This window comes from Alligator sinensis, unplaced genomic scaffold, assembly GCF_000455745.1.
Source record: "Alligator sinensis unplaced genomic scaffold, ASM45574v1 scaffold1225_1, whole genome shotgun sequence".
In the NCBI taxonomy this organism is placed as follows: domain Eukaryota; kingdom Metazoa; phylum Chordata; order Crocodylia; family Alligatoridae; genus Alligator; species Alligator sinensis.
The window spans coordinates 98,310-109,469 of NW_005843325.1; the positions used below are offsets into that span (position 1 = coordinate 98,310).

The window sequence follows — 11,160 nt, forward strand, 5'->3', positions numbered from 1 at the left end:
ACACCAGTTCCCCTACTTCAGTTCCCCTTCTCAGGCCACCTCCACTCTCTCGTGCCATACCTTGATGTCAAAATAATACATTAATTAATGTATTAATGACATACATTAAGGGAGGCTGCCTGGAGTTCGGCTTTCGGTGCCTCGCCCAGCCCTGCTCATCATTAGGCTGCCAGTTGACTCACCCCTAACTGGGGCAGGGCTCCCCCCTACCCATTTGTCCAGGCTCCCCTGGCCCAGTCTCTCTCTCTGAGGTTTGGCCCTAGCTGCCCACCAGGTCCCCAACTCCACCGGGTCAACTGGGGCCTTGGCCCCTCACAATATGGGGGGAGGGGCTCTGGGACCCTTCCCCTGGGACCCCTTTTCTCTGGTCCTCTCTTCAGGCCTCAACCCCACCAGTGCCTGATTGTCAGCCCTTGGCCCCAAGCACAGTCCACCCCCCCCAAGGCGTCTCTAGGACCACACGCTGGCCCCTCAGCCCCTCCTGTGCCTGGCTGTTGGTCCCTCAGCCCCCCAGGCACATCCCCTTTAGGCCTCCTCCCTCTGCCCCTCCACCCTTCGGACATCTATCCCTCTAGACCTCGCTAAGCTCATGCCTGGGTCTTGACTTTCTTAGCCTTGCCCCCGCTTGCTCTGCCGACCCCTTTTGCAGGGTGGCTTCCTCATCCCCTACAGACACAACCTGGTCCTACGGTCTAATGTACACCCCAAGCAACAGCAAACAAAACATAGACTCATCTCCCACCTATGTAGCCCTGTAGTCCCTCCTTCTACAGCAAGGGTCTGGGCCTTGGGCTCCAGGCTCAGGCTTTTATGACCCTCATTCCTCTGTCTGCCAGTTACCTCACCTGGTTTGTTGCTAATAGGGTCCCGCTCGTTCCCTATTCAGCAGACAAGGGTTCATCTATCTGCAGTCCTGCAGCCCTTTCAACTGAGCTCCTTGCAGGCTGCACCCGCAATGCCACTCCTTTCTCCCTTCCTCCAAGTAACATGGGGGGGATAAGGGTCCCCCGTTACAGTGTACATGTGCATATCATATTATATATTGCAATAATATAGTATAATGCAATGCAATACAATAATACAGTATTGTATAGCTGAGTAGAGTACAGCATGATAAAATGTAATGTAATGCAATGAAATATCCCTCAACTTCTGCTGCCCACTGGCTAAGACAAAATCTGCTACTGTCTTTATTTCGACACTAATTAAAAAAGAAATCATATGTGTGTGTGTGAGTTAATTTATGCACGTTTTTTCACAGCAAGGCCACGAGGAGGCAGTCAAACCCTACGGCAGACCTAAGACATCAGGTTCCCTGCTGACATCAGAGAAGAGTTTGCAGTCTGTATTTACTTTTTTAAATGCACAGATTTATTTAAACATGTATGTGTTGATTTAAAAGATTCTGTATTTATTTTGCGATTACACCTGACAGACACGGCCACGGTCTGTAGCCAACGACTCTTTGTGCTTGGCACTCTCCAAACAGAGACTATCATGCTCCCGGCTGGCAGAGTTGGCAGTCTGTGCATGGTGTTGATGGGAGACAAAGAGCAAGGAGATGCAGAGACGTAAGGGCAGCTCAGGTCGCTGGCCCTGAGCTAGCGTGGGTACCGACGGCAATGTGACTATGGCAGCAAGGCCTGCTCTGGGCCCTGGGCCTTGCAAGTGCTAGCAATAGCCCAGTCAGCTCATTCAAAACTCAGCTAGGAACAGCTACAGCCAAGCTGCGAGGACGCTGCTGGACTGCAAGGCAAACCCCACCTGAGAGCTCGTACCCTAGCAATGGAGGCAGTGCATGAACGCTTGGGAAATCACAAGGCTGCCCTCTAAGCCCCATCATCTTCCAGCTGGCTGTGGAGCCCCTCAGTGATCATGGGGGATCATGGCCCTGGGGGCTCAGTCTTTATGGATGAAAGGCAAACATGCTGGCCTCTGCAGAGGATGTAGTGCTCCTTGCAGACAGGCCTAATGAACTCCAGACGATGCTGGACACCAGCTCTGAGGTGGCTGCTCAGGCTGGGACTCTGGTTCAATGCGTCCCAATGTGCCTCACTGCGCAGGGACTGCTGAGAGAGAAACTGCTACGACCCCTCTCATCATGATGCAGGGTAAGACCAGGAGCCAACAGAGCCAGCTCCGTGCAAGGAAGAGACCGTCTCTAGAGAGTACATTGATATTATCCAGTAGGTACCCTATTGAGAAAAAGGCAGACATGGAGCAAACTCACTGCCCAGATGCACCCTCCCTCTCTGGATTAGTCTGAGTTTTGTCCTTCTCTGTCCATAGAGAAACCACTTGGCCTTCACGACTTCCCAATCATCCGGGAAGCAGTACCTGCACTCAAAAGACCAGGAACCAGAATACATCATTCAAAGGCCAAGTTTCTTCTCCATCCCTTCCCTTTGACTCAAGCCACAAGCATTGCGGATGCCTCGAAGCAGCGTGGGCAGGTGGTACCTCCATTAGCAGAGACATCACATCCTCACGTGCAGAGGAGGAAGCTTCTTTGTCTCCAACTACCCATCTACTGCCTTAATCTCGTGCAGCAGCTATGCCATCTACTTCTAGCCCTCTGCTTCTCATGTGTGCCCACCAGTGGCTGTCTCCACTTCTCTCGCCCCTTCCCGTTTGCTCACCCGTGTGCTCACCATCCCACCTTGTTTGCACTGACTCCTCTCTTTCTACTTCCCATGTGCCTACCAAAGCCATCTCTCCACCAGTTACTGGGTGCTACTGGTCCCTACAGGATTGTACTGGCAGCAATATTAGACCACAATTGGGCTTGTTCACACAGTGAAGCTCCTAAGAAGGAAGGATGCTAGCTACTAATTCCCCATGTTCACACTCTTCATGTGAGCTAGCTTGCTTCTCTATGAAATTCACACCCAAGCTGACTTTCATCGGGCCACAGAAAATTAAGGCTGGAAGATCATCTAGTCTAGCCCACTGCTCAAGGCAGGAGCATCCCTGACTAAATCACCCTGCTGCGTGTCTGTGCAACCTGCTCTTGAAAGTTTCCAAGGAAGGAGGAGATTTCACCACTTCCCTAGGTGCTTATTCCAATGCTGGGCACCCTCAGAGTCAGAAAGTCCCTCCTCATCTCCAGTCTAAGTTTCCTCTGCTGCAGCCTGAGGCTATTGCTCCTTGTCCTGTCCCCTATGGCCACAGAGAAAAGCCCATCTCCATCCTCTGTATAATCACCCTGCAAGTATTTGAAGACTGTGATCAAATCCCACCCCAGTCTTCTCTTCTCCTGGCTAAATGACCCTAGTTCTTTCAGCCTTTCCTCATCAGTCTTGCTTCCCAGGCCCCTAATCATTTCTGTTGCCCTGCTCCAGACTCTCCAATCTGTCCATGTCTTTCTTGAAGCGTAGGGCCCAGGACGAGACGCAAGACACCGGGAACGGTCTCACCAATGCTGAATAGAGTGGGAGAATCACTTCCCTTGATTTGCAAGTGACACTCCTGTTGATACTGCCTAGGATGCCTTTTCTGCAACAAGAGCACCCCGTTGGCTCAGATGCAGCGTACGGACGGGCCACTGCGACCCCCGGGTCTTTCTCTGCAGTGCTGCAGCCTACTCCTCTCCCACGCATTTCTGCATGCAGTTGCTCCACCCAAGTGCAGCACTTTTCCCTCGTCCTTGCTGAATCTCATCTCATCGACTATGGACCACTTGTCCAGTGTGTCCAGGTCATTCTGGATCCGAGCCCGGCCCTTTGTACTGTCCATAATTCTGCCCAACTTTGCAGTAACCTCCTCATGAAACAAACTCTTCGATTCAGAGCCAGGAGGGGCTTTGATCAATCCCAGTGGAATGACAGAGCAATTCCTTTTCCTCACCCCCACTTCCAAACATCAAACACAGGAAGGAGCAGAAAGGGAGACAGGAGCAACAGGGTTAATCCCACCCTCAGAAATCCAGCCTGAAAGTTTCAGCAGTTTTCCTTGGAGCGTCCTTGCTTGGTAGGGTAGACAGCAACCTGCTGGCGTGAGGAGCATGAGCTGCCTCAGGTAGGACCTGAGTTCAGCTAAAAGTGTCTGACTATCAGAGGAGAAAAAGCAAAAACCCTCAGCAATCCTTAGCTTGATCGGAAAGGCTTGTGATGTGCAATAGCAGAGGGATGCATTGCACGATCCAGGGGAGCCCTTCGGGTCCGACGTCTCTTCCCCTCTCAGGGGCAGCCCCACTTCTCCGATGGGTTCCCAACCTAAGTGAGTTCATGACCACTTTACACTCATTTGCTCTTGTACCAACACTGTCCTTTAGCACAGAGCATCCTTTTTCCCTCCCTAGTGTTCATCCCACTCAAGGGATTGAAACCAAGAAATGCTTCCTCCCCCACCACAGCTCGGCCTTCGTGTTGCTGAAGCAGGCAAGTTTTTTCAGTCCCTCCTCATCAGGCAGACTCCTTATTCTCCCATCCACCCTCGCAGCCCTTCTCTGCACCTCTTCCCATCTGAATTCATCCCTCCCAAGCATGAGTCAGGCTTGGAGGGCATAATCCAGGGCTGCTTACAAGGGGAGAAATGCTTGCCAATCTCTCCTACCTCTCTTGCTACGTCTGAGGATCACGTTTGCCTCTTTGCATCCTGATCGCAGCGCTGTCTCGCTGCAAGTGACTCTTACACCTTTTCTCTTCCTCCTCTCGCTTCCAACTGGGGAGCTCCCGGCTCGGAGCAGGAATTCCTGCTGTTAGCCCCGAGGCACATAAGCTTGCCCTTTGCCCCTTTACATCTCATCCTGCTTCTGTTCCTCTGGGCCATCCGGTTCTTCTGACACGTGTCCTAACGAGGTCTCCATCCCAATGCCCAGAGCACTTCGTCAGCACGCTTCTATCTTGGCACCACTGCTGTTCGAGCCCGGTCCCACAATCAGTCCCCAAAAACCGCACTAGTAGCCTCCCTCTGACCCGACACTTCCTCTTCAGTTGCTGCGCCTCCTCCCCGCCCGTTACATCCTTCCCCACTTTGTGGGTCTTTTCTGCTTTAGCGAAAAAGAGGAAATGAGAGTTTCCATTTCCTGCTGCTGAGCGATTTGTGGTGTGACCTTTGGCAATGCCCGCGGCCTCCCTTTCTCCCTCGGTTAAGCAACGGCGATTCTTACCTTGCAGGGCAGAAGGGAGGGAGGAGAGCCCCTGTGTGCACTCCCACCGGGCACAGATGGAGCGTGCTTTCGTGTGTGACCCTCCGTTTCCCTCGGCAAGGACAACGAGAAGGGGGGCGCAAAGCTCCGCAGCCCAGCTTAATAAAGCGATCACAGGGGTGAGCAAATGCCAGGTAATCCCTGCAGGGACTGTGTCAGCAGGACGAAGATTAGGTGGTCGTTACTGCTCATTAAGTTGAAGCACTGTGGAAGGGGCTGAAGAGCCTATCGAGGAAAAGCGGCGAAGTGGGGTCACGTCCTCCACAGCTGGCAAGCCCACCCTTGCTGGGCCAGAATAGGGGACATCTCCAAAACGCCGGCGAGGCAGCACGGTTTAGTGGATAGAGCACGAAGACTTGGTGCCAGGACTTCTGGGACCCATGCCTCGCTCTGACACTGACTCACTGAGGGACTCTTGATATCCCTTTTATCAAATGACCCTGGAGGGATGGGAGGCTCAATTAGCAGCTGGATGAGCTTTGCTCCTGTCTTGCCTGTCACTTCATCTTGCATCTGTGTCTGCACCGACTGGGGTAGTGATTCCCAAGCTAGAGGAGGGGAGGACTGGTCGATCAGCTCAGCGCTGGCAGTAGCCTAACTCGTGGCACTCTCCAGCTTCGAGAGGCGTTTAGTAACATTTACCTAGCGTGTCCGCACGGGGAGGTGAGGCAGCGGTCCAGTTTAGGGCATGTTATTGCTGTGAGTGACCAAGGCTATGCATGTGTGAATGAGACCAGCACCTAATTTGCTCCAAATTCTCTTCTCCGGGGCAGTGCTGGGTTGGTATTTTATTTGCTGGTAATAGGTTCTCATTGAGTTACCAGGAGCTGGGGCCTCTCGGGCACCCTGTCTGATAAACAGAAATACTCTGAGCAGGATCTGGGAGGAAATAGCTCTGCATCCCAAGGGAATGCTGCTTTCTCCTGAGACTTGGCTTTTGTAGCAGCGATCCCTCAGGTGCCCTCAAAGAACCAAGAAGGTGCACATGGGATGTCCCTCGTTCTTCTTCCCTCAGCACTGAAATGCAGCAGCTTTTGCAGCAAGGGCTGGAAAGTTTCCAGCCTTTGGGGGTGATGGTAGGAGGAGATGGGAAGAGCACAGAAAACTAGCATGAGCTCAACAAGCTGCCTCCTCCTTCCCAGGCACCACCTGAAACAAAGAGATGGGAGATGATGAGGCTTTCTAGGGGCTTAGCAGGGCCACAGCAAAACCACCTTCCCCCCGTGGTCCAAAGCTGGATCCCTAGGAGGCACAGGAAGGCACCAGGAGAAGAGACCCTTACCCATCAGGCTGCTGCTGCCTTCTCTTAATAAATCCCAGGTGACCCGGGTCCCGGTTCAAGCTGTGGGATGCTGTTGGTGCCACTGTCTGGACTGACTGAGTTGGGATTTTGGAGTCTGGGACCTTTCCTCCTTGTCCCAGTGGATGGGAACCCAGGCAGGCACAATACCTGACTCCTGGGGCTACTTCCAGCCTGGACTGCCTGCTCCTGGGTTGCTCATTGAGCTCGTTGGCACAGATAGCCATGTGGCATGAGATCAAGTAGAAACCCCCCTCCATACCAGGAAGGCCATACAGAAGACACGGCTCCCTCTCTGGTCTTTGGTCCATATCCAAACCTCGTCCCCCATGGGCCTGAGTAGAGCTCAGGCCCAGAACCAGAGCATGCTCCCTTCATCATCATTTTGCCCTGACACCCTTCCCAAGTCTCTCAAAGCACCAGGTGTGAAACAGCCTGACAGTCCCATTTAATGCATCTCCCCATCCCCAGCATGGTGCTGGCCCCAGCAGACTCTCTTCCAGGGCTTTGCCTCGGGCAGGTTTTACCTACATCCCCAAGGCATCTCTGGTGCAGTGTATGGCTGTCACTGACTGCAGAGGAGCCAGACGTACCCGAACTGGCTTTCTCAGGGACCAGGAGCGGTCTCACCATGGCACAGGGCTTCTCCTGCGAATGCAGTGTATGCCAACCCTCTGGGACAAAGAGAGGCTATGGCAGGCTGGACCTCCCCGGGGCAAGGCTAGCACACGTGTGCAGTAAATGTCACCGAATAACTGTGCACCAGTGCTATGGCACAGTAACCCTAGGTACTGTGCATTTAGGGCTTTTATAGATATGATCCAGGAGGTATGTTGGGGGGGGGGGTGCTTTAACTAGCAAACCGCGCTATTTAAAAGCACCCGAGCAGCACGTGTATCAGCATCTCTATGCTGAAAAATGGCGGAGGGGAGCCTTGAACTAAAGCTCATCAAACCAGTTTTAGTTCAATCCCCGCCACCATTTTTCAGCACAGCGATGCTGATACACGTGACGCTGGAGGCTGCTGGAGCATGTTCATTTCCATGCTCCCACAGACTCGATTCATCTGGAGATGTGCTGGATTTACAGCACATTGGAGCAGCCTCGCTGCGTGTCTATAGGAGCCCTTAGTTTGTATTTTATTAAGGAAGCGCTAAACTAAATGTGCAGTATCTAAGGTGAATTAATGAACATGTAGATGCACCCACTCTGGCTCAGATTCCCGCCCCGATGTCCTAACACATTAACCTGCCGATTGTAGTGAAAGCGTTGAATCTGCACGTGTGACTCTGAAGTTACTTTCTGTTGAATCTGCTAATGCCAACGTATGCCTAGTTTTACTTGATGTTCGCAATAAAGTCGGTGCTTGCCGGTCTGACTGCACTCTTACCCACACTTGGGGCTGGGGTCCTTTATTTATGAATGCCCTGGACAAACATAACAAAGCCCTTGTCCCAGAATGCACCGCTCCCTCCCGAGAGTCGGTGCTGGGCCCTGCAGCCCTAGCTGCAGGGCTGTGGGCATGCACGTTCCTGACATGCCTGCAAACTCTGTGGCTTCCATCGTCACCATATCTGAGCACTTTCCAACCACGCATGACACAACCTGCCATGTGTTGTCTATTCCTTCATCACCTCCCCAGGCCGGTCGAGTGTTTTGAAAGGTGTTGGGATTTTCACGTACACGAGTTGCTTCATACTTACATAAGAGACACGCGCCTTGTGCTTGGAACCGAAGGCGGGTTCGGTCCATGGTCTCAGACCAGCCCTCAAGAAAGTTGTCTCCTGCAGAGAGGAGCTTCACCCTTATTGCCACTGTCATTGCCAATGACAGGCTGCACCCCAGAGCTTTGGGGGGTTGTTTGGCTGTCCTGGACCATGATGGTCCTTGGAGATAAGGAATGAGACACAGAATTTGATTTGAAATTTGTACCAGCTTTGTACAGGGCAGAGGGCAGATCTGATGGGTTGCTGAAGAGATGCACACCAGCCTTCTAGATTAATTGTCGTTCCCTAGGTGCCACCAGTTTCACACCCAAGTACATCACCTTGCTGTAGTGAGGTGACCAGGGCATGCAGAGCTGAGTCCAGATCATCATCTGCTGGGATGGGATAGTCTTCTACCCCCCAGATGTATCAGCTGCCGTTACCCCCAGAAGCTGCTCCAGGAAGGGACGGCATCAATGAGGAAACTAAGTCTATAGCATCAGAAAAATCTGGATTGACCAATTGTGGGTTTGTACCATCTATCCAAATGACATTGCATTATGACTACAAACTCTTCCAGGTGTTTTGTCCCTCTGCCATTACCACCTGTGTCTAATGTCACGGAGCCTCGCCCAGCTCTTCCTCATCTCTGAATCCATCTTCTCCAGACACAGGGCTACCTTGGTGGCAGCGATGGCGTCACACGGGTCAAGGCTAGAACTGTGTTATCTGCAACTCTCTAGCACCCAGACTTCAAACAGCTGATCCAAAGCCCATTGAAGTCAACCGCAAGACTGCGATTTGTTTCTGAGGCTCTGGATCAGGACCCTAAGAGTTAAAAAACACACGTATCACTGGTCAGGAGCTTGATGCTCTTTGAGAGGTGTTTTGCCCTCCCATCTCAAATGGCGTTTTCTCCTAACAGGCCTGCTGCGATGTGTTGGGGAAGCAAGGTTTGGTCATTAAACCAACATGGCAGCACATTCTCCCCCCTGATTCAACACCTGGGTCATTCTCTAAGGACCCCAAAATCTCACACCCCTCGTACTCCCACCTATCCTCAAAGTCCTTTTCTAGCCACCTCAGCACTCGGCACGGGGAGGAAAGTGCACAAGTCCCAAAGAAAAGGGATGTCACAGAGAACATCCCCTCCATCACTCCTTTCTCTCTCCTATCGCTAATCAGCCCCAACTCCACTGCTTCCCATAGCCGTGGCTGCAGTAATGCAGCCCAAGCAGAGATGCTGCCAATCTCCCACGTGTGCTGGTCTGCGGCCACTTAGGTCTTTACAAAGCAAAACCAGCATTTTCGGCTCCACATGGAAGTCAATAGAAAGCCAATGCAATGCCCACATATCCTGTGCTTGCACTTGCTGAGCAGGCTACTGCACCAATTGCATTTCTCTGTGGGTTTTAGAGGTAGCCTCATGTATGACGTGTCACGACCATCCAGTCTAGTGGGGACAAGCAGGAGTTGCAAGCTCTCAGCCTCTCTGAAAGTCAAGCTGACTTTGTCTTAGATGCCTAGCATTTTCAAGCAGCGTGGTAGTCACAGCACCTCTTGCTGGGTCTGCTACCTAGTGGGAGGGTGGGCGCTGGAGAGGATCATGTTATCTCCCCGAAGCTTGGTGTTTCATAAAGCATCGACCATGCAGGATGCGATAAAGGCAGAGGGGATATAGCCTGCATTTCCACGCATAAATGAGAGCTTGCTCACAGGGCTACGGTCTATTATGCTGAAAGTTTATCAAGGACCATGACGGGGTACCAGGCACCTGGGCTGGGGAGACCCACTGCACTCATAGACACTTCCAGTTAGAGAGTGGCAAGGACAAAGCCACATCAGGAAGGCATTTAACCACTCCTGCTCCCAGAGTGGAGAAAGCGATGCCACAAATTCCTTGCAGACATGTGGAGGAATTACTCAGATACTGTCCAGGCACGTCATGGCAGGAGGCATATCCAGGCTGCGATGCATGTGCCAGAGACTCCAAGAGTAATCCCAAGTATTTAGGCTAAATGTTGGGGTCTGCCCCTCATCAAACAGCATCAGTCAAACCTCAGCTGCCCTGCCATCGTTCATCCCCATTATCGCACAGTCAGGCTTTCAAACCTGCTTTGATGTATCTAGTCTCCTGGAGTTTTATTGAGAGTCTAGAAAGACAGGTCACGTTCCCAGATCCCAGCTCCCCTGCTCTGGAGAGCACTGAGAAGCTGCGCGTTTGCATCAGGGCTGTTTTGCCTGTAGAGTACTTCACTGGAAAGGGGTGACAAATTGACAGGATTAATCCAGTGAGGCAGGGGCTCGGGGTCTGATTCTGGCATCAGATTGTGACCCCAAACCTCTCAGGGTTCACAAGAAGACACAGAAGCACTATTAATGCATGGATGCTATTGCTTAGCAAGTAGCTGGAGACCAACGGGCGAAGCAGCAACTCTGCAGAAAAGGACCTGGGGGTTGCAGGGGACAAGAAGATGGAGATGAGCCAGCAGTGTGCCCGTGGTGCCTAGAAGGCTAATGGCATCCTGGGCTGCACTGGAAGGAGCATTGCCAGCAGATGTCTTTTAAGGAAAAAAGGGGAGGTTACCCCAGGGCTTTGCAAGCCAGATCTCTCATACACACGGGTGTTTGTGCTTGTTGCCTTAAGGGCTAATAATGTGGGCTCCATCCTCCCCAGTACCCACATCCATGCCTCGCAGGGGTCGCTGCATCATCACTCTCCTGTTGGAGAAGACTTTCGCCTTCTCAGCCTCCACCCTGCTGTATGGGACCTTCTAGCCCAGCCCCGCTGTATGGGACCTGGCTTCTAGGCACCAGCTCTCGGGTGCCGGGACCCTGGCCCCTGTCTCTGCTCTGCTCCGGGCTCTGGCTCCATACACCGCCCTTCTCTGGGCTCTGCAGCCCCAGTCACTGCCCTGCTCCCCGGCTCCTGGCTGCACCTCGAGCCTGCCCCTAGCAGGGCTCACGGCAATCAGTGCCCCTAGAGCGCTAATGGGACCTCCAAG

General features: G+C 52.6%; 1 protein-coding gene and 1 long non-coding RNA gene across 2 annotated transcripts in view; one reads left to right on the top strand and one right to left on the bottom strand.

Moving 5' to 3' along the window:
* Nucleotides 1-1,369, top strand: part of LOC112548616 — an 11,923-nt gene extending 10,554 nt beyond the window's left edge. Inside the window, exon 3 of the long non-coding RNA XR_003092282.1 lies at nt 1,262-1,369. This is a non-coding gene — a long non-coding RNA (uncharacterized LOC112548616). The remainder of the gene's footprint in view (nt 1-1,261) is intronic.
* LOC102377311 (aquaporin-7-like) overlaps nt 1-4,626 on the bottom strand; it is a 33,006-nt gene extending 28,380 nt beyond the window's left edge. The window contains exon 1 of the mRNA XM_006038359.3: nt 4,555-4,626. The gene's annotated coding sequence lies outside the window, so the exon portion shown is untranslated. The remainder of the gene's footprint in view (nt 1-4,554) is intronic.
* Between the last annotated feature and the right edge of the window lie 6,534 nt (nt 4,627-11,160).